The sequence below is a fragment of the Lissotriton helveticus genome, chromosome 2_1 (genome assembly GCF_964261635.1).
Source record: "Lissotriton helveticus chromosome 2_1, aLisHel1.1, whole genome shotgun sequence".
Lineage (NCBI taxonomy): Eukaryota > Metazoa > Chordata > Amphibia > Caudata > Salamandridae > Lissotriton > Lissotriton helveticus.
The window spans coordinates 1,998,666,559-1,998,688,372 of NC_136059.1; the positions used below are offsets into that span (position 1 = coordinate 1,998,666,559).

General features: G+C 46.9%; 1 protein-coding gene across 3 annotated transcripts in view; it reads right to left on the reverse strand.

Moving 5' to 3' along the window:
- LOC144819003 (lecithin retinol acyltransferase-like) overlaps window positions 1-21,814 on the reverse strand; it is a 1,051,137-nt gene that overhangs the window by 975,193 nt on the left and 54,130 nt on the right. The window contains exon 1 of one of the 3 annotated variants that reach the window (XR_013607192.1): window positions 4,894-5,009. The exons of the other annotated variants lie outside the window; for them this stretch is intronic. The gene's annotated coding sequence lies outside the window, so the exon portion shown is untranslated. Of the gene's footprint in view, window positions 1-4,893; window positions 5,010-21,814 lie in introns of those variants that run through there. 3 annotated transcript variants of the gene reach the window in all.

A 21,814-nucleotide genomic window follows, 5' to 3' on the forward strand; every position in this document is an offset into this window, starting at 1 on the left:
CCAATCTGCATATGCCCGGCCATTGACTGCGCTCTTTTGTGCAGCTTCATAGTATCTCTGAACGTTATGTAGAGATATGTTTCCCTCGTATTTAGATCTATCCAGGACCCTCAATGAAATATGTGGTAGTCCCCCAGCTCAAAGCAGGTTTCTCATGAGCATGTCTCCTCTAGTGAAAAAACTGTCCGGAATCTTGTGTGGGCTGATTGGGAGGACGCACAAAAACCTGGGGAAAGGCACCATTTAAACATCGCCGCCTTCTCTAATAACGAGAGCAGGAATACCTGCCAATGATTCATGTCCTGCTTTAGTCTTTTTTACTAAGGGCTCCTAGGTTTGCCTTCGAAAGGTGAGCCCACATTCTTGGTGATACAGATTTCCAGATATTTGAATTGTTCTGTCTCAACCCATAGTGGCAGAGTGAGCACTTCTCCCCAGTGCCAGCTCCCCATCAAGAACATTAGTGTCTTATCCCAGTTTATGGCAAATCCGGAAAGGCCTCCAAATATGCGAAAAATATCCCCCAGCCATTCTAGTGTCTGACCCATGTTTGTCAAATATAATAGGATGTATTTGGCATACAGAGCTATGTATTCATCTCTTTCGCTGCTCCCAGGCCAGGCCCAAACCTGCACATTTATTCTGACCCACTCTGCCAGGACCACTATTGCTAGCGCAAAAAACACTGTTGAGAGTGGATACCTTTGGCGCATGTCCCTTTGGAGTCTGAATTCCAGGGATGTGTTCCCATTGACCCGCACGGCCTGTCGTACAGTAGGTGAACCCATCTAATATACTTAGGGACGAACCCCTTTGTGGCCAGTAACCTGAAAAGATATGTCCACTCTACTGAATCAAAAGCCTTATTTGCGCCCAGTGAAGTTATTATTCCTCCCACCAATGAGTCGCCTGTTGTTGCACTGTTGTTGTGCAGTGGTCTCAGATTCTTTTTTGTAGAGCAGCCTAGTATAAACCCATTCTGGTCCAGGTGCACCACCTCCGATATCACAGTTCTCAGTCTGTTTGTTAGGAGTTTGGCCAGGATCTTAATGTCTGCATTATCAGTGATATGGGCCTATATGATTCCCACCTATCTCTGGGCTTCCCTGCCTTCGGGATAAGCACCACCGTCGCCGAGCGCATATCATCCGGCAGTTTCCCCTCTTGGAATGCTCTAAAGAAGACAGCATGTAGAAGGGCCGCCGTCCACCTATTCAGTTTCTGAATTCAATCTGGAATCCATTCAGTCCCGGCGCTTTTCCCAATTGCATCTGATCCATGATTGTGGATACCTCCTCCATTCAGATGTCCACATCCAGTTCATGGGAGCGACGTCTGTTCAGCCGCCTTATGGGATACTCATTTATAAAGGCTAGCACCTCTTGTTCAGGGGCTTGCAGGTGCGTATCATAAAAGATTTCCAGGTGTCTGGCAAATTCCTCCTCTATCTCCCTACTTCCTCTCACCGTGCTCCCTATGTCTACCACTACTTCTCTAATAGACATTCTTTCCCTTTCTCTACTCCCAATCTACGTCAGCAGTTTACCAGCCTTATTACCCCATCATATATCCTTTTTTGCTTCGCTAGATAGGATATCTTGGCCTTATGGTTTACTACCATTTGGTTTTCGGCCCTTTGAAGATCCATCACCCTCATCCTATGAGGTGTGGGGATTTTTGGCGTGTTCCCGCTCTAGCTAGGACAGTTCCCTTTCTAAAGTATCCAGCATACCACGTCTTTCCTCCTGTCTCTAATTTCCTCTATATGATAATGTCCCTTTTAGTGGCCTAGTGCGCCTTCCAAAATACAACAGGACTCTGCACTGTGGCTTTATTTCTCTCAAAATAATGTTCGGAGTCTTTGCCTAAACATTTCACCTCCTTTTGATTAGATAGGTGCCATGTTCCATCTTCCACAACCCGTGCGGTTTCATCTTATTAGCGGACAGGAAGGTGTTGGACTTAAATCCAGCACCTTCTACCCACTGCTGCACACCTTTTGCGTTGCAACGAAATGCGATGTAAAGGCATGCGTTCTAACAGTTTCGTCGTAAAGGCTGTTTCCTGCGGACAGTGTAGTTCGTAGGGCTGCTTGGTCACAAACTCCCCATGCTAAATATTCGTCCTTGCTAAATCTAGAGAGTAAGTTGCTCATAGTGAAAAAATAATCCAGTCTCAAGTGCATATTGTGTGCCCTGGAGTAGAATAAATACCCCTGTTCGTCACACAGTCCCATTGCTTTTACAAATCCCTATAGCTTCTCTTTGTCACCTTCCCTTCAACCCTTAAGCTCATTCTATCAAATATGTATCTAGTGAAAGGCTGAAGTCTCCCCCCACCACTATTAGTGCCGGGGGGCGGCTTCCAGTAGTATGATCCCCACTTTTTGTAGTGTGACTGACTGGAGCCCAGGAGGGCATGTACGTTGGACCTATATCAAGCCCTTCCTGTCCCCTGTATTGTTGACATACCATTGCACAGGCATTCCCGTGGGACGACCCAGGTTACCAGAGAGTTAGTTACTCTTTTTGGCCTATTCCTTGGGACTCACGTTACAGTTCTTTTCATATTTTTTAAAGTTTTACAACATCCCCTGTGATACTATTCATAATGAACGATAACCCAGGTCTCAGCTTCGGCGATGAGATAGCCGCAGAAATTCTTAGGAATACGCCCTCCATCTTAGGGGGATAAGGTCCCACTAACTCAGGAACATCATCCGAGGATTGGACAACCCTCACTAATATGAAGAGGGCATGGCTCAAAATCACACTCCACGGTGCAATGATGAGAGAGTATTTGAGGGCCAATATCGCACCTAATGGTCTGATAGTTAAAAACTTCCCTAGGCTGTTCCTTGACGATGCAGTCTTCAAGAAGGAGTGGTCTCTGGTGGCGTGGAAATGCACCAGGAACTTACTTATTCTAATTATTAACACGGCAAGAAGGATGGCTGACACTCTCCTCATTAAAATACAAGTGGCAGAGGGAGCCATTAAAACCACGATTCAGGCGACCCTGTTTAAATCCAAATTGACTGAACTCAATAACAAGATAGCTGAACTCAAGGAATTCCTGATGAAACAGAAGGTCAGCAAGCTACAAAAGGAAATTAACAGATTTGATAAGGAAAAAGTATATCCTTATTTGAAGGCAGACTATACGTCCAACAAAACTAGTTACTCCTTTGATGAAAGTAGCGATGCAAACAGAAGAGATTCAGCTAGCAGTGACTCTAGCAGCAGAAGTTGGGGGGCCCCCTAATCAAAGGAGAAACAACCACCCACTAGCTGCTAACTATCCCATACAAAATGTTCAAGGTCCTCAGTGCCGCGTGCGAGCCGTCCCCAAAACAGTGCCGCCTGGGGCGGTCCCCTCCGCTCACCCCCCTAGCTACGCCACTGGAGTACATCATTTTTCAAGCAGCAAGGAAACATGGGCACTGGAGGAATGATGGACAGGAAGTGAACCTGTACCCAGACTATACCAACCTAGTTCTTAGACAGAAAGGAACATTTGTCCCAGTCAAGAGGGTGCTGCTACAGTTGGACCTCAAGTATGTGTTACTGTACCTTGCAAAGCTACGAGTAGTACAGGGTGGAAGATTCACTTCTTGACAGTGCTACAGGAAGCAGGGCTATGGCTTGAACATCGCAGACTGTGGTCTGATGAAAGCTGGAAGCTGGTGTCCTTGCAACGCAGGAATGACAGAAAAAAAGCTGTGGTCTCCCAAACCAAAGAACAGATGAAGTCAGAGCAAGCGAAGATGGTTGCAGAGGTCAAACTAAGCAGTGGCATCCTTAACAATAACAGATGGAGATGCCTGGTCATAGAGGAAGAGAGCTGCAGCACAGTCCAAACAGAGACAGAACACGAGATGGAGGATGACCTGCTGCCTCATGTGACACCTATGACTTCGGAACATTTGGGGTAAGGAAGGTTTGGCGAACTGTGAGGACTGGTAGGCTGGGAACATTATCCGGATGCCGAGGGCACGGGTGGGCGTGGGCGGTGGCTCTTGACATCTCCTAGGTACTGTCTGAGGTAAGATATGGACATATGTATAGCCCTACTTGCATTGCCGAGTGCTGCGCCCCAATGACAGAAGTACAAGTTCATTTCAAGCTCTGATGGTTCAAACGTCCTGTGAGTTGGGGGGTAATTGCAGAATGGATGTCATCAAATTATCTGCAGTGTAACGTTGGGAAAACCGAGGTCATGTTGTTCGGGCAAGCAACAACACACTGGTCATCGGACTGGTGGCCCTTGGAGTTAGGCCCTGTCCCCATCCCCAAGAGTACGGTCAGGAACCTGGGAGTGCTACTTGATCAGCAACTTACATTCAAAGATCATGTAAATCAAGTTGCCGGTACCTGTTTTCGGGCTATTGGGATGCTTAGACGAGTCTTCCCCTACCTACCGGACCATCACAGGAAAACGCTTGTGCAGGCTCTTGTCATCAGCAGGGTGGATTACTGTAATGGTTTGCTCCTTGGAGCTAACGAGGAGCAACTTAATAAACTACAGGTGATCCAAAATACAGCAGCGAGGATTGTCCTCAATGCTCCACCGAGGACTCCCTCCTGCCCCCTGCTGACCAAACTCCACTGGCTTCCAGTGAGGAAACGAGTCCAGTTTAAAACTTTATGCACCATCCACAAAAGTATGATAGGGGAAGGCCCTAAATACCTGGCTGAAATTTTCCAGCCTTACATCCCTGAGCGTTCCTTACGCTCCAGTAACCGGCAACTGCTGCAGGTACCTAGAGTAAAGAAGACCAGACAGGGTGGCCGTGCGCTGGCCCATGCCGGACCAGTACTCTGGAACTCTCTGCCCCTCGAACTAAGATCACTTAACAGTCACCTGATCTTTCGGAAAACCTTGAAAACATACCTGTATCCCAGTAACTGATGCTTGTCTTGCCTGTATATTACCACTGCAGCACACCTTTTCAGAACACCCCTTTTGCAGCAACAGCGCGGAGATACCCCTTCGGGGGTCTATTCAGGCGCTCTACAAGAGTATAAAATAAAAAATAAATAAATTAGTTTCACTATCCCTACCCCTTAAGGTAGGGTGGGTCATGGGGTAAATCATAAATTTCAATGCGTCACTATATTTTGCCAGCCATATTCACCTTGCTATTGGGAACGGAGGAAGACAAGGGGCGGAAAGGAAAAACAGAATGTAAATGTAAATGTATGTATACTTGTAAAGCGCACTATCACCTTTCAGGCATCCTGGCGCTGTATACCACTGTGGAACCCTTCCTGGCTTTACCTGTGAGATGCCCCCTACTGGGCACCCCCAAGGTGAAGACAGGTATCCTAGCGCTTTCGGGCCGTTGTGGAGATTAAGCAGATGTTGCAGAGTGGGACCCATGATTAGAGTAGGCACGAGGCGAGAATTATCGAGTCCATGGACATTTGAGCCCAAGACCCTGCCACGTCAGGAATTGAACCCTGGTCCCAGGCCAGACCTCTGCCTCAGGGTCTGCCGCTCTAATCGGTGAGCCACACTTCTCTACGTTTTCATTTCTTTACCAATCAGATGTAATAACTCTTTGAAAGAGCCAGGGCTGACACTGACTAATCGATTTACATTTCTGATCCTAAACCACAAGACTAAAAGGGAATGCAACATATTTTACCCCCATCCCGTCACATCCTTTGTGTGCGTGTCTGTTTCTGTTCGTTTGAGCAAGCCCAGAAGGGCTGGAGGTACATTACCGACACTGCATTCAGCTGATTTACGACATCAATGCAGATGGACAATCAGAAATGTCTAACTGCATCAAACTAGCCGGGCCAACCCTGCTGCCCGCTGATTTATTAGTTCAAAGGATGTAATATCCCTGCTTGACAGTACGAAGCAGCAGGCTTTAATTTTGCAGCACTAAGAGACTTGCTAAGTGGAAGTCACTGATAAGTCCTGTGGTTAATGTTCCCACTGGAGGGAGGTCACAGTTTTCTCTACTGGCAGTTTTCACTCTCACCATAACTAGTGCAGAGGGTTAATATGCCTGATATGAAGAAAGTCTGCCACCATTACAGAACTGTATTGTATGTGGATAGCTCAGTGGGTTTCTGCTTTTGTGACAGAGATCCCTTTCTTACTTGTGGTTCACCCGCACTTGGAGCTGAGGTCGGGGTGGAGGGTGCTGATTATTTAAAAATTAAATAATAGCTTTAAAAGCACCTGCTGCGGAGTTTGACTTTCTTGTTGCACAAATGAGTGTTATTTCCGATTTTTGTCTGTTTCCATGGACTTCATTGCATAATTTTGGTTGCAAGAAAGAGTCACTTTAAGTGTCACACATTTATTCACTTAATGTCTCTCATAAATCCACTGAATCTATAAAAATTTCACACAAAAGCAATTTGAAACATTAGCAGCTGTGCTTAAATGGGTGTAATTTATAATATTTATATGTTTCCCTTGTCTTCATTGCTTGATTTGCTTGCTATAAAGTGTCACTCCTAGTTGTGGAAATGCCACTCATAATCACTGAAATTATGAAAATGTCACACATAGCATTCTGAAACCTTGGCAGCTATGGTGGTAAGGGGGGAGTATTCTTGGACTAGGCCTGAGCAAGCCGGCTGCTGTATGAGGTAGAGGATCGGTAGCATAAGGGAGACTAGGGGGCTCTTTATCCTCTGTGAGAGTACAGCAGAGAGAGAAGAGGGACAGATGGCAGATCAAGCAGTCAAAGCCTTCCCAACCGCGGCAGAAGACTGGCAGGAAGGTGGGGGGCGGGGGTGCGCCACTCCCACCTTTTTCACTCCGCCATTCCCTAGTTCAGATGTGACTAACTCTTCCTTCCTTTATGCCCGGCCTGCTGTTAGCTGTACATCCGGTGCCAGCTGCACCTCCACGTGCACAAACCATGAGCTGAACATTGCAGGCACTGCCCTGCAACTGCAGAAACGTAGACATGGCCGCCGGTTGTACAGTGGGGTGTCGGAGAACATTCCATAAAGTATAGAACCCTGGGAATGCTGGTAATTTCTATGTTTTTGTTTCTTTATTAAAAATTTTATACCACACGCAGACGACAAAGTACTCTACAGTTTTTGTTTTACAAAAAAAATGTGAGAAATGATTTCAAATAATAATTATACATATTTACAAAGAAATGTTCAGGATGACGTCAGAGCATTTTCAGAGACGGTAATAACCAAGAGAAATAACCAAGGATTGGGAACACCCAGTGGTGCTCGAATAATTTTCAGAGTGGTGTCGCTGCCATCAATGCTTCATCACTGAACTCACAATGTTGCACATATATCATTAAAACATGGTGTGTTTGCACATTGTCATTTATAGACAGCACAATCTCCATTGAAGGGGTCACTTAACTTGCAAAGACATATAGTTTTACAGATAAAACCAATATAGCGCACAAGCGATGTGTGGAAATCGGGTGTCAATCAATCAAACAAACAGGATTTGCATAGCGCTACTTATCACCTGTGAGGGTATCTAGGCACTGGGGCGTGGGGACGGTGCTGCTGATGAGGGGCGTTAATTGAATAACCATGTTTTTAGGCCCTTCCTGAAATTCTGCAGGGTGGCAGTCTGTGTGTTCTTCTTTGTACTGCCGGTCACTGGTGTATTAAACTGTGTAGCCTTGGACCGTGTCATGTATGTGCATGTAACTTGCATGATCGAGGTAACTATTAGCGGCGATACTACGTGTCTCTCGGTCTTTTTTCCCCATCACCCCTCCACCCCCCCTCACCCCTCTCCCCAGGGGCGGCAATCTGAGGGATAGCCCCGGGCGCCACAAGCTCTAGCTCCGCCTCTGGCCCCTATCTCTAAAGTTCATTAGGAGCGCTATGATCGGACTTGGGCTTACTGCACGTGTCAATTGGTTCACTTCTGGTGCCATCTACCATTAAATCCTCACAAAAGGACAACAACTTTCAGCGAATGTACACATTCATTCAGAATGGTTGGCAATCCACTGTAAGTATCCTTTGGCCTATAATTCCTTGTGGTTAAACTTTCACTCAAAGGCGCTCGTGTGCTTTTGTTTCAGGGGGTGTCACATCGGGAACAAGTCTTAATGATTCAGAGTACCCTCCGATTCTGAGCATTTGCTTCTCTGTCAGAGTTCAACCCATAACTAAGCATAGGCGGATTTTGCGAATTGGCAATCCGCGAAATTGCGTATTTACGGATTCGCAATCCGCAAAATCCGCGAACTCTCGCAAATTTTGCGGATTCCTTTTTGTTTTTGTGTTCGCAAGTGTTTCTGCCATTTCGCAAGGGTTTTTTACCAGTTCGCAAACGCGAACTTACTTGTCGGGTAGCAACGGTCGCGACCATGTTGTTTCTACGTCTGGTTCATCACAGCACCCTCTGTTTCACCACTGCCACCCTCTGTTTCACCACTGCCACCCTCTGGCTCACCCATGCCACCCTCTAGTTCATCACTGTAGATTATGGGGGGAAAAGCACACCTGCCCTGTCTCAACTGACATGAAGGAATTAGGGGCTGATTAATGTGTCACTGAATTTGAACTTCCAGGCTGGCACCTGCTTCCTTATCTGTAATTGCTTTCTGTTGCAGTGTAATTTTTTTAACAGGACCTTTGTTGTTTACTTGTAGCTATTCTCTGAGCCTGCTGTGAGGGTCAGAGCAGGGTCATAGAATAGTTGCAAGTAGGCAACTGAACTCTGAAGGGGCCCCTCAGGAAGCACTACAGGGAATGGTTACTAATGATAAGATTGAACTTTTGCACCTGCTGAGTGCTTTCAGTTTTGCAAAAATCCAAATATCCAGCAGCATCCACAAAAAGTAATCCTTCCAGGTCAAGATCCAAATCAAAGTGACCAGCACATGAAGAAAGCACTGGGAGGAGCCTGCTGGACAGGAACAGGAAGTTGGAGACTGTGGGGCACTTCCTTCCTCCCACCCCCCCCCCCCCCCCCAAAATGGACTCCTTGCAAAGAAAAGTGCAGGCAAATGTCAACCTGAGGAGTTATTCTGATAAAAATCATAATTTTAAAGGTTTATGCTGCCTGCTGGTGGATTTCTTGTGCGAAATTGCAAATTTTGCAATCTCGCAATTGCGAGATTGTCGCTGCCTGCCGCATCTACGTGTTCGCAAGTGTTTACTCCCGCGAAATTGTATAGTATTCTAGTTGGCAAGTGCGACCAAGCAAAAAATCCGCTTCGCACGAATTCACGAATTTTCGGCAAGTTTGCGAGAGTTCTCGGATTGCAAATTTGCCGAAAATCCACAAAATCCGCGAGCGGAACAGATTTTATGCCCATGCTTACCCATAACCATTAGAGGCCTGGTCCTCAGAGTACATGATCAGCATTGATTGCATTCTCCCTTGGGGCAGTTGTTGTGACCTCTGTTTAACAAGTGTCTCTATTTTTAACAAGTTATTTGCATTATTGCACACTGGGATTGCCTTTTAAGTTACATTATACCCTAAAGGCAGATGCCTTAGCCATAATCCTTACTTTCTTTCAAAGCCTTAATGCAACTCTAACCTTTTAAAGCTCAATTATATTATATAGAAAAACAGCCAAGTTGCAGTAAAAGAGGAAAATGCTATTTGTGTCTTGATTGCTGAACGCAACTTAGTAAAAAATAATGTCTGACATAGCACTGTCATGTCCTTAATTTGTTCTACAATTGATTTCACTGAATCCCTCCAAAGCCGCTTGTGTACTAGCGTCACACCATTACAGCCTCGGGTAATTTCGGACCACATTTTCTAAGTGGAAATCAGGGTTCTACTCAAGCGTGATAAGTGACTTACTCATGCTTAGCTGTAGGAGGCCTCTGCTTAGCCCTGTGAAGTTGTACTTCCCAAATTAAGCTTGGCTTGGCTTCTCTTTCCACCTCCAGCCCATATAAATCAAAGCCAATATAATATATATATACATATATATACATAAAATTCAAAGCCTATATTACTTCATCCCTACTTGGTGAGGCTCTATGTGCGGTCCTGGAAAATCAAATAGTACTCAATCATTTACACATTCTGAAAATGTCCCCTTTAAAAAAAGTAGACAGTTTTAGAAACATAGATGTTGCCTTATTGATTACTTTCCTAGCTGGAAAGCCTAACATTGAAGGTTTGAAGGCTAAGCCAAATGGATGCAGGAATCTGGACCACAGATTGCTGTCTCAGAATTGAGGCATGTGTGAGGGCAGAAGTTTACATCAACTAGAAGGGGGTTTCTAACAGGTTGGTTGGTTGAAATTTCCTAGGGAAACATGTATAAGTGAAATCTGAACTCAGACCTCCTATTTGCTTGACCACTCTCAAAAAGGCCCTCCCTGAAAGTTGTTCTGGTTGCCTCTATTCAGAAGGATCCATGCTTGGCTCAGAGCATGGAAAGGGTTTTAAATCTAAAAAGTCCCTAACCACGGAACCGCTACAGTAAATTTCTTTTAATCTAGCTTTTGCAATTACACACAACTCATGTGGGGAAACCCAAACTTTTCTAGCCCCAATTCCCCCAAATCAAGCTAATGGAATTCAGCCATGGGATTTTGCGAACACATATTGGGGACATAAGGTTTTACAGACCCTCACAGTAAGAGCTTAGCGCTGCTTTTGACCAGAGTCAGTATCAGTATGCAAGCATTCGACACTCAACTTCCTGAATAATACGTTTTTGGGCCAAATCAAAACATAACATTGTCATCAAGGTACTTGCTGGTAATCCTTAAAGTGGTCTTATAAATTTATTTTTGACTGTGGTTAAAATTAGGATATTAGCATTTCCCAACAGTACAGGCTGCACCCAAAGCCTTTCTACTATGAATTTCAAGGGCTGGTGCAACAGTGCTGGAGCTAGTTTTCCTCACACCTAAATAGTCAAAATAAGGCACCTGATCAATTGTGTTGTTGTCCACTGTGTTGGACCTGTCAGCCTTAGGGTGGTCTTCCCCTACTTTTTTGCCCTTTAGCCTCTCATTTCTACCTTACCTTTTGTTGGACTTAGGACTCTGGGCACCTCACCACTGCTAAACAGTGCTGAGTAAGTAAGTAAGTAAAAGTTTTATTTGCACAATTAATTAAAATCATTGCAAAGTGCACTCACAGAAATGACCATTACATAGTAAAAGAGGGAGAAGCTACACAGATCAATTAAAAAAAGAGAGAAATTATAAATTAAAAGGACGTATAATAATGTCACTGGGGGAAAAACGAACTCAAGCTGGGTCAGAAGACAAAATTGGGGGAATTAATTTCTAAAATAAACTTAACAAAACGCGCCGCCAACTGCGGGGAATCGCCCCTCATGCATGCGTCTAATGCTTCTTGGCAGGTCCTGATGTTAAGAAGCAGCCAAATTGGACGCAGCCAGAAGTTTCTTTGAGCTCGGAGTTTTTTGCATATGCACAGGATATGGATAAGGTTTTCGTCATCCAGCTTACAGAAGCGGCATTGCGATGATACTTCTTTCTTGTATCCTTTGCCAAACTTATAGGCCATCAGCGGGATTAAACCGAAACGAAGTCGCATTAATTGGAGTTTTATGTGGACTTTCGTAGAAGATGCGAGATAGGACGGAAGAGTTTTCGGGGCATATAATTTGGAGACCCAAGGACCATGAAAGAGCTGGGCGACACGTTGCTCGTCGAGTTCGCTTGATAGAATTTTTGCTTGTTTGGTTAGGAGTTTTGCTTTCACGTCGATGGGCAGAGAGGATGACCATATGTCCTTTGCTTTGAGGGATTCAAGGCATGACGTTAAATATTTATTCCAGGAAGTTTTGTGGTTGCTGAAGACTGACCATAAGCAGCTCTTGGGCGTGTAAGGGCTAGCATGCTAGGGGCCCGATGTAGGTAAATCCCATTTACCGATTTTGAAATACCGAATCCTACCGAATCGGTATTCAAAAATCGGTAAATGGGATGTAGGTCCCAACATCTGGATTCGTTACCGAATCCTTAACAATTCTTTAATTACCGATTCGGTAAATACCGAATCGGTAATGCCCATTCATTCCTATGGGCTTTGAAGCCCATAGGAATGATTAGGCATTACCGATTCGGTATTTACCGAATCGGTAATTAAAGAATTCACAAGGGTGCAGGGGGTGTCACTTTGACACCCTCTAGCACCCCCAAAACGGGCATGTGTGCAATGTGGCACACAGACATGCCCTAAGGGCACGTCTGTCTGTCACATGGCACATGTGTACATGCACAGATGTGCATGTACACAGGAATCGGTTTTTTACCATGGATTTGTATTCCATGGTAAAATACCGATTCTGTAGGCCATGTGCTGATGGAACATTGGCTACCTACATTGCATTTTCGGTAGTTCTACCGAAACGTCATCATTACCGAATCGGTAAATATTACCGATTGGGTAACTTTACCGAATCGGAAATGATAACGATTCGTTAAAATTACCGAAAATGTGCCCCTACATCTCGATAGCCCTTTACCGATCGGAAACGGCCGAAAATCGGTATTTTCGGCCGATTCCGATCGGTAAAGGGCTACCTACATCGGGCCCTTCGTTTTTAAACAATAACTGATGTAGCATGCGCTCATTATCCATCTCTGGGAAGACAGTGAAAATTCTTTCCGGATTTGGGCATGGGCGGTTGAAGTTGGCAGTCGAAAAACCCTGCGGAAGCACGACGATTGAGCTCTGTCCAACCAATTGTTCATTTTGTCCTTAAATATTATTGCACCGAAAGAGATTGTGGGGAGAAGTTTTGCTGAGATCAATTTTATTAATGGCACTAGATCTTGGGAGTGCAGAGCGCTTTTCGTTCTTATAAAGGCCCCTTCCAGGGAGCGAGCAACAGCCTGCATTTCAATTGTGTGCACAGAGGATCTCCCTTTGTGGTCGATCCACACCCCCAGATACCTATAAGCAGTAATGGTTTCCAATCTCTTCCCTTCGACGAGCCACGTGATTTTTAAAAATTTTCCAGAATATATTGTCATTGCTTTGGTTTTCGAAGCATTTATCTCGAGCATGTTCGTGCTGCAGTACTGAGCGAGGGAATCGAACAGTCTTTGGAGACCCACCTGGGTTTGGTCTAGCAGAATGGTGTCATCAGCATATTGGAGAGTTTGGATCTTTCTTGACTCTATTCCTGGAGGGAAAGCACGAATGTGTGACAACCATTAAGGGAGATCCGCGAGGTACAGGTTGAAGAGCATTGGTGCAAGGGTACACCCTTGTTTTAAACCTCTGGTGGTGTAAATTTTATTAGAGGTCGACCAGCTTGATGTAACTCGCACTTTTACCCATGTGTCAGTGTGTAAAGCGATTAATGCTTTCAGTAGTGACTGTGGAATGCCCCATCTTGCAAGTTTTTCCCATAGTTTTGGCCGACTTACGCTGTCAAAAGCTTTACGAAACTCGATGAACCCAAGGTGTAAAGCTTTACCTTTTGTGGCTAGGGTGGATTCCATCAGATGGGCAATACATATCAGGTTGTCCTCAATGTGGCACCCTCTTTGGAAACCGGTTTGGGTGAAGGGGACCAAGTTGTTGTTTTCCGCCCATTCAGAGAGTGCAGTTAAAAGGATGCTAGCATATGCCTTCCCGTCCACGTCTAGGAGGGCTATCATCCGATAGTTGTCGGGGTTGGAACGCGAGCCTTTCTTGTGGAAGGGAACGAGAAGCGATCCTTGCCAAGACACTGGGATAGGGCCACCCAATATTGCGGCCTCGTAAAGGGGTGTCAAAATCCGGGCCCATTTTCCGGCGGAGGCTTTAAATACTTGGGTCGGGATTCCATTGGGACCAGGGGCGCCGCCCGAGCGCATTTTCTTTATTATTCCAGTTATGTCGTCCGTTAGTGTATTAATGAGGGCTGTGGTTCCGTCCTGATTACCTAGTTGATCAAAAATGGCCGGGCTATTAGTACTCTGGCCGTCTGGTGCAGAATAGAGCGCTTTAACATAGGACTCCCACTCCGCGGGGGAGATGTTAGTTGCGGTAGGAGGATTAGTTGTTTGACTAGCCTTGTTAACCCAATTCCAGAATTTCCTTTGATCTTTAGATTTTATAATCTCAAAAGCTGTTGCCCAATGCTGTTCTTCTTCCAATTTCTTTTGAGTAAAGCGAGCCTTCCTGTAGGCTTTTCGTGCAGCGATAATGTCCTCCTTCAGAAGTTTATGATCGCTTTCATTGTAAACAGTTATTCGTTGTAGCTTATTTAATTTACTCTTGGCAGTGAATGTGTGTTGTTGTTGCACTGACAGAGTTGTTGGGGTCGGGATATCCTTTGAGCAGATGTTTGATGGTTTTGAGGCGAAGTGGTCTCTAAAATTGGTCAGTATAGTTTCCCAGGTAGGGGCTGTCACATGGCTAATACCAGCCAGGAGCCCTCTGGTCATAAGCTTGTCCACCTCCGTTTCGATTGCGTCCTGGTTACTTTCTGACCATCGGAGTTTCTTCACACTCTGTAGACTAGAAGCCGCCACTATCGGATTTGTAGTCGGGCGTTGAAGAGGGCCCAGGGCAATGCTGCATGTTATAATGGCATGGTCACTATCTGGAGACGGTGTTACCAGGAATTGGCATACCAGATGGAAGGCCGTTAGCGATATCCATATATAGTCTAGGGTGGCCATTCGAAAAAAAGGATATATGTGAGTATGCCGCCGGTCAATCTGTAGCGATCCTTCCATTGAGAGTGCGCAGACCAAGATGGTTCAGTTTCGTTGCCAGTTGTATTCCATTCACATCCTTTCGATGATACTGGGATTTTGTCTCCGGAACTGCCCACATTGCATTAGAAGATGTTATTTGGGAGGATCGGGCTGGGTCGGTTTCCATTAGGTTTGCATTAAAGTCGCCCGTTATCAGCCACAGGTCGGTAGGGTATAGAACTTCGAGGTTATACATTATTGGGAGTATAATACTCAGAGTGAACTCTCGCCTTGCTTTTGTTGGATGTAGATGGACACAGCCAAGGATCATTTTTTGCTTTGGATTCCCCTTTGCCTGACTCTTAATCTCAATACTAATGAAGATGTGGTCGCCGCCTCCCCTGTGGAGGGTTTCTATCTTCATAGTCAGTGAGTTCTTCACGGCGATTAGCACTCCCCCAGACGCGTGGCCGCCTACCTTGGACGGGGTGGCAATAGATTCTATTACCGTAAAGTCTTCCCAGATGGTATTTTCCAGGGCCCAGGTCTCTTGTAGGGCAAAGATTTCATGAGTTTTCAGCAGCCTGAGGTTAAACGCTCCGATTTTTCCTTTGTTAGGCCCCGGATGATCCAAGAGTTCAAGTTCAAGTTCAGGCATTTGTATAGCGCACTACTCACCCAGAGGGTCTCAAGGCGCTTGGGGAAGGGGCTCATTATTTGTCGAATAGCCACGTTTTAAGTTCTTTTCTGAAGGAGATGTGGTTTTGAGTAAGGCGGAGGTGAGTGGGGAGTGAGTTCCAGGTCTTGGCAGCAAGGAAGGAGAATGATCTGCCTCCCATGGTGGATTTTCGGATGCGCGGGACTGCGGCGAGGGCTTGATTGGACGATCTTAGTTGGCGGGTGGGTTTGTAGAAGGACAGTCGAGTGTTGAGGCATTCGGGTCCTAGATTGTAGAAGGCTTTGTGTGCGTGGGTGAGGAGGCGGAAAGTAATTCTTTTGTTGACGGGAAGCCAGTGGAGCAGATGTTTAAATGATGGGCCGTCTCGTGGGTTGGTTTGTGACTATGCGCGGGTGTCGGCGCATTACCCTAACACCTGGGAGAGCCAGGACCAGTCTTCCGATTTATGCGGTTTTAGTATGCATTTTCGTGGGCCGCCTGCTGTGGAGGCTAATACTTGCAGTGGGTGCTCGATCCATAAAGCTGTTTTCGGCTCCTGTTGGAATCCCCAAAGCATCGAGGATGGCTCGGTTAAATGTTTATCCTGTTTTAGGTCTGGTCTGGTAATAGCAATCGTTGCTACGACGGAGAAGTTTTTGAGGAAAATCGGGTAGTTGGTGGTAGTGTAAGGGCTAGCCTGGATGCCCCATTCAGTCAGTTGTTTTTTGCTCTTCATCAGCGTTGCGCCCCGTTCTGGATTGGAGAAGGTTACTAATGTAGACTTGTTTCTTTGTCCAGACACGGGGTCTATGAAGGCCACTGTCTCAATATCCGTTGAGTTCACACTTTCTAAGCCCGGCAAGTGCTGACATAGCCTTAGGATGTTACCTCTATTTAAAATATCCCATTTTCCCTGAGACTCGTACTCCGGATAGAGCAGTATTTTTCTATGCTGTTGTTGTCCAGGGCAGGGGTCTTGATACAATAGAGCCGGGTTGGTACTGGGTCCAACGGGGTCATTACCCGAGGACTCAGAGTTGGCGTGTGTACTTGGTTTAGTCATTAGTGGGCAGACCATTCTTGAAGGCTCGCCGCGCGTTGGAAGTTTTTGGTGGGAGGGCGCCTTACTGATAGTGCTATCTGCGTTTGTGTTTGCTTTGGACTGATTTTCTTCCTCTTCTGTTCGTGTCGATAGAATACCTCCCGCCGATGTCCTTGCTTTTGGGCTCTGATCCTTAGTAATGGGTTTGTGTGTTTTGACAGCTGGAAACAAGGAGCTATTATCAGAAGGTTTAGCGAGATCGTAGTTTTGCTTTGGGCAATTGCCGGAAGACTTGCGGTCCACTGATGGCTGCACGTGATTTAGTATAGTTTCCAGGGATTCAGTGTTTTCTTTTTGGGAAGCTGCTAGTTTTTCGACCTTGTTGGTCAGATCGATGGGCTGCTTGCTTACATTTTTGCCAAGCCATTGTGTTAGTACATTCCCCTTTCTATTTGCTTTGTTTAATTTCTTCAGCTTCTTCTTGTTCTTTCTGGACAGGTAGGGGCCTGCTTTTGAGTCGGTATCGGTCTAAGTAGCAGGCATATGAGGACTTAGTGAGGTAAGAGAAGACACTACAGTATTGGGTTGCATGGTTGCTTTTGCAGCGTTCAGTGTTTGTAAAGAGGAATTGCCGACTGAGTACGGGGACGCGGGGAAAAGCTGTTCAGGAGGAATATTAGGTGTCGGTTTAAGCGAAGAGTGGCCCAATTTTGAACTGATGTGGGTGGTGTTGAAACGGGATAAGCTGTTGGATCGTGGTTCTAATGGTCTGTGAGTTTCCGAAGCTCGGAGGTGGATAGGTGGGATACTAGGATTCTTTATTCTAGCTTCGGTCTTCAGCCTCAGGTCCTCTATTAATGTTGACATTATTTCAGGTAGTGCTTCAAGTTTGTTCAATAAAGGCTCACAAATACATCCACTTTGGGCATGGTTCAGGTGCGCAGTTGCGTTTACAGTTGGTTCCAGACTTAGATTTGCCTCATGGGCGGGATTTTGGGCCACATTATTTTGAACTCTTCGTATTAACGAATTCAGTTGATCAAGTTTTGAGCCGATTCCCATTATGGAGTCGGCAACCAGTTGTAGGATGGATATCTGAGTGTCAAGTTTATCGGCGTGCATGTGGGCGGCGCAGATCATAGAGCTCAGGGCTCTGTTAGTGACGGCCAAAAGAGCTTCAATTTTAAGCATTCCAGGGTCGGGTTGAGTAGCTCCTTGCCCGGGGTCCTTTGCGGGTAAATTTTTTACAGTGGAATAATTATGGGCCAGAGATAAGTTGGTCGATGCATTGATATGTTCTTTTGGGAAGTGATTGCTTGGACTTAAGATAAGACTGAGGTCTTTGGTGCCGGCATTATGACTGCTGCTGGTTACTGACATCCCCTTTAGTGGGCTTGCTTTGATCGCCTCCTCGGGCGAACCATTGTTTCTGGAGCAGACAGAGTCTGGTGCCCCTCTAAGAAAAGGAGTGGATGTTTGTGACGGAAGATCGAAACTGTATATGTGGGGGGGATCGTACAGCGGGCCCCGCAATGAATTTATCGCCTCTTCATGCGCTAGGTCAGATTTCAATGTCGAGGGTTTTAATGCTTTGAGTCGATGGGTTGTTGAGACCCAGATTATAGACTCATCATTGCCGCGTGCCATGTTTTCGACCTTGTGTTTGCAATTTCCATTCTCCAGCTCGAGAGTTAGGGGTTCTTTCTCAGGTGGAAAGGCGGGGATTTGGCTCTCGGTGGGTGGCAGGGCGAGCGGAGCTGGCACTACCAAGGAACATTGATTTTCAAGCCGTTTATTGGTGCTTAGCCGAGGTGATTGGTGCTCTGGAGATAGCAGAGAGGGTATCACATCGAGTGAGGGATGCCTTGATAGTGATTTTTCCGGTGCAATGGCAGAGGTTGTAGTCTTGCATTGGATGATAATTTCAGGGTAAAGCGACATCGAAATGGGGAGAGCTGATGATGCTGACGGTTGTTGAGGGGATTTCCCATGCATGACATGTTGAAGATGTGGAGCAGTTTGATTTAATTTACTGATCCGGAGAAAATGCTCTCTAATGTCAGCGGTGCTACTGCTTTTGGTTTTTGATGGGTGTTGTAGGCGAGCGGGTTGTGGATGGTTAATGACCATTTTATCGCCCTTGGAGCGTCCCTGCGAGGGCTTTGGAGGGCTCACGTCCGCCTCTTCTGCTCGCTTTGGGTACAGTTGGCCGGGGGGGGGGGGGGGGGGTGGTTGAGGGCCCCTGCCAGATTCTTGTGTGTATAGCAGTTTCGTCTTCTGTCGCTTGGCGGACTTATGAGGGCGGTGAGTATTTGAAAGTTGAGAGCTGCTCCTAGTGCGCATTATAGTAGAGGAACAAAGTAGCGCGGTATCTGGGCAACCAATGTCGCTCCGAGTTATGAAAGCAGTTGGAAGGTTTTTTTTTTTAAATGAGAATGTTGATTAGATGTAATAGTTGCCCGCAGTTTTTGGAGATTGATGGGAATTTCTGAAGAACTGTTGCACTGATGCTCTCTGCTTAAAGAGGCTTAGAAGGCGCTTTTGATGCTTTAGATACTTCAGAGGAAACTTTTGCGGAGTTTTTGTGGGGGGCCCTTTGGTAAGGGGGCACTAGGGGAGTGGCGAGAGCAAAGTAGATAGATAGCGAGCGGAGCACGCAGGGGCGGGCCTCGGGCAGTGTTGAGCCTAGTCAGCCCTGCCAGGCTCACTGCCCCCCGACTCTTACTTGGCAGCTGCCCCTAACGGCAGCTGCGCTCGCATGTGCTTGCGCACGTCCAACCCAACTCCAGTCGTCAGGGTATGCAAGGCAAAGTTGCAGTGTTGCGGAGCAGTGTTGCGAAGCGTGTATTGTAAACACACAGCGGGACTGGCGGATTGACGGGCGGGCTCCACGGACGCGCCTCCACGGTCACGCCTCACGCCTCGAGTCTTGCACCCTTGCTCCCGTGGGTCCCATAGACCCGTATGCCCGGGTCCGGGCAGAGCGGAGTGTGTCGGGGGCGGGGACACCACTTGCTAGTCCTTTAAGCTTACCACCGCAGTGAACCGCGATGTCTAGGAGCAGCGGAGAGCTTGAGGAGAGCTTTGCTTGCGGGCTCGTAGAGCGAAGGCGGGGCTAGTCGCGGCAGGTCCTGGCAGCAAACAGTGCTGAGGTGCAGGTGCTCTCCCCTAAAACGTTGTGAGGCTGGCATATCTGCCACAAGCCACTGCTAACGCAGTAAGGCTTAATCCTCCATAGGCTAACATTGGGAACCTCCCCTTATGGGATAACTTCTGACAGGGACCTAATAAGTCTGTCATGTTTGGTCTTGCTGGACTCGGGGCGGGGAACCCTTTCCAATGATATATGGGGTTTGGGCACTACTACGCAAGGGATCCCACTTTTATAAAGTGGGCCTTTTCCTGCCTACACTTAGATTAGGCTCTGCAGACTCCCCCTTCCCCTCTGCATACTGATAGCCTGCCTGGGTTGGGAGGTGGGAGTGGTGATTCACACCTTCTTCCCTGGGATGAGCTGTGATGGGCTGCCCACTGTAGCCTTAACGGACTGTCTCTCGTCACTGTGACAGCTAGGTTAGGGAAGACAGGGAACATACCGGAACTCCCTGGACTCTTCCAGAAGCCCCTGCCCCCAGACCCTTCCAGAGACTTCTACCACTTTCTAGCCCTTAGACTGGAAGATATATAAGGGAGGGTCCTGGCCTCACTTCTTTTTTACACTGCTGGACCTGGAAGAATCCCTGCTGGAGTGAGGACTGCTGCACAAGAGGATTGCCACTGGGAAGGAGGCTGACTGCTCCAAGGAACTGCTGCCCCACAACCTGCTGAGCTGCCCTACTGTCTGCTGATCCTGCCCTGCATGGGAGACTGCAACATCACCACCAGAGTGTCTCCACAACATCCCAAAGGAACTACTATTCTTTGAACCACATTTTAAAGAGTCTTCAACCTTTTAAAGATTGCCTTTTTAAGCTCAAAGAAACTACCTGTCCTTGGACCACAGCGTTTTAAAGACTGCCCTTTGGAACAGCAACAACACTCTCAAGATTTGCCCTGCAACGCTGTGCCTGCCCTCAGCACTGCTTGCCATGTGATCCTCCCGAGGGCTCTGTGATTGCCTCTGCTTCTGGCGCAAGCCGACTGAAACTGGCCCTGAGGTCACCGCCACTGGGACCGGAGCGCGCTGTGTAGCGCTGAGAAGCAAAGCGCTATGTGGCAGGAGGCTCCGTCATTGCCCCGGACTTGGAGGCACTGTTAAGCCCTGTGCTAAAGGAGCGCTGTGTGGCTGTGACCCCCACCCGTGCAGCGCCTGCTGAGCCCGAGGTCCCAGGGGGAGAGGAGCCTCGCACCCGCGCCCGCAACCACCACCCCAGGTAACGCCTCAGTGCAACCAGGCTGCTGCGAGGGGGCGGGGTGCGGGTTGGCCGGGTACCTGGAGTGTGAGCTTTGTGCTAGGCTTGGAACCGTCCTTCACTGACCGGCCTACGGGGGCATAATTACTTGGTAATTGACACTGGGGCATTTTTTTGCATTACCAGCAGCGCCTGGGCAGCCGCGATTCCTACGCTGGGAGCATCATTTCTATGAGAGGCACACTTATTACGCTACAAGGGAACTTTGGCCTAAGAACCTTCCCCCAGTGAATTTTGACCATACGAACCTACCTCAAGTGAACTTTTGCCATCCAAGGACACTGTGAGAAAGACATTACCAGCAAGAGCCCTTGGCACACCTGAGCTTTTGGTGATTTGATCAGGCCTGCGAACTGGATTCATTCTTATTGGTTATTGATCTTGCTTGGAAACTGGAATCCTTTTTATTATTGACCAGGCCTGGGAACTGGATTCATTCTTATTGATTATTGATCTTGCTTGGAAACTGGAATCCTTTTTATTATTGATCTTGCCTGGAGCTGGATTTACCTGCTTCTTGTATAATTTTTAGATAAAGAAATTCTTATTCTTATACAAAACTGGTGTGGTGTTCCTCTTGTGAGTGTTTTTACTGTGTCATCGCCGTTGTGTGTTGCACAAATACTCTACACATTGCCTCTGAAGTTACGCCTTTGCTGCTCTGCGCCAAGCTACCAGGTCGGAAGCGGTGGTCCCTACTTGGACTAGGGTACATACCCCTGCCAACTAGAGACCCCGGTTCTAACACACTGTGATTATCCATTTTTAACATCTGTGCCCAGCTGGGCTGAAGACTGTATATTTAGTTTTGGAACTATTCAGTTCCAATCCCCTCTCTGTACAAAACATGTTAAATGGTTTACAAGCTGTTGGAAGCCCTCGGGAGACTTAAAAAAGTAACAGAATGACATCCGCAAAGAGGACTAGCACCCTCCAGCCACCCACTTTTGGGGAATCATACCCGTCCTTATTCAGGTACTTCACCACCTCATTAATTTACCATTGAAGCAGGGTGGGGGCAAGACACAGCCTTGTCTGACTCCATGATTAATACTAAGGGCCTCTGTCAGTTGCCCGTGTTCACCTCACC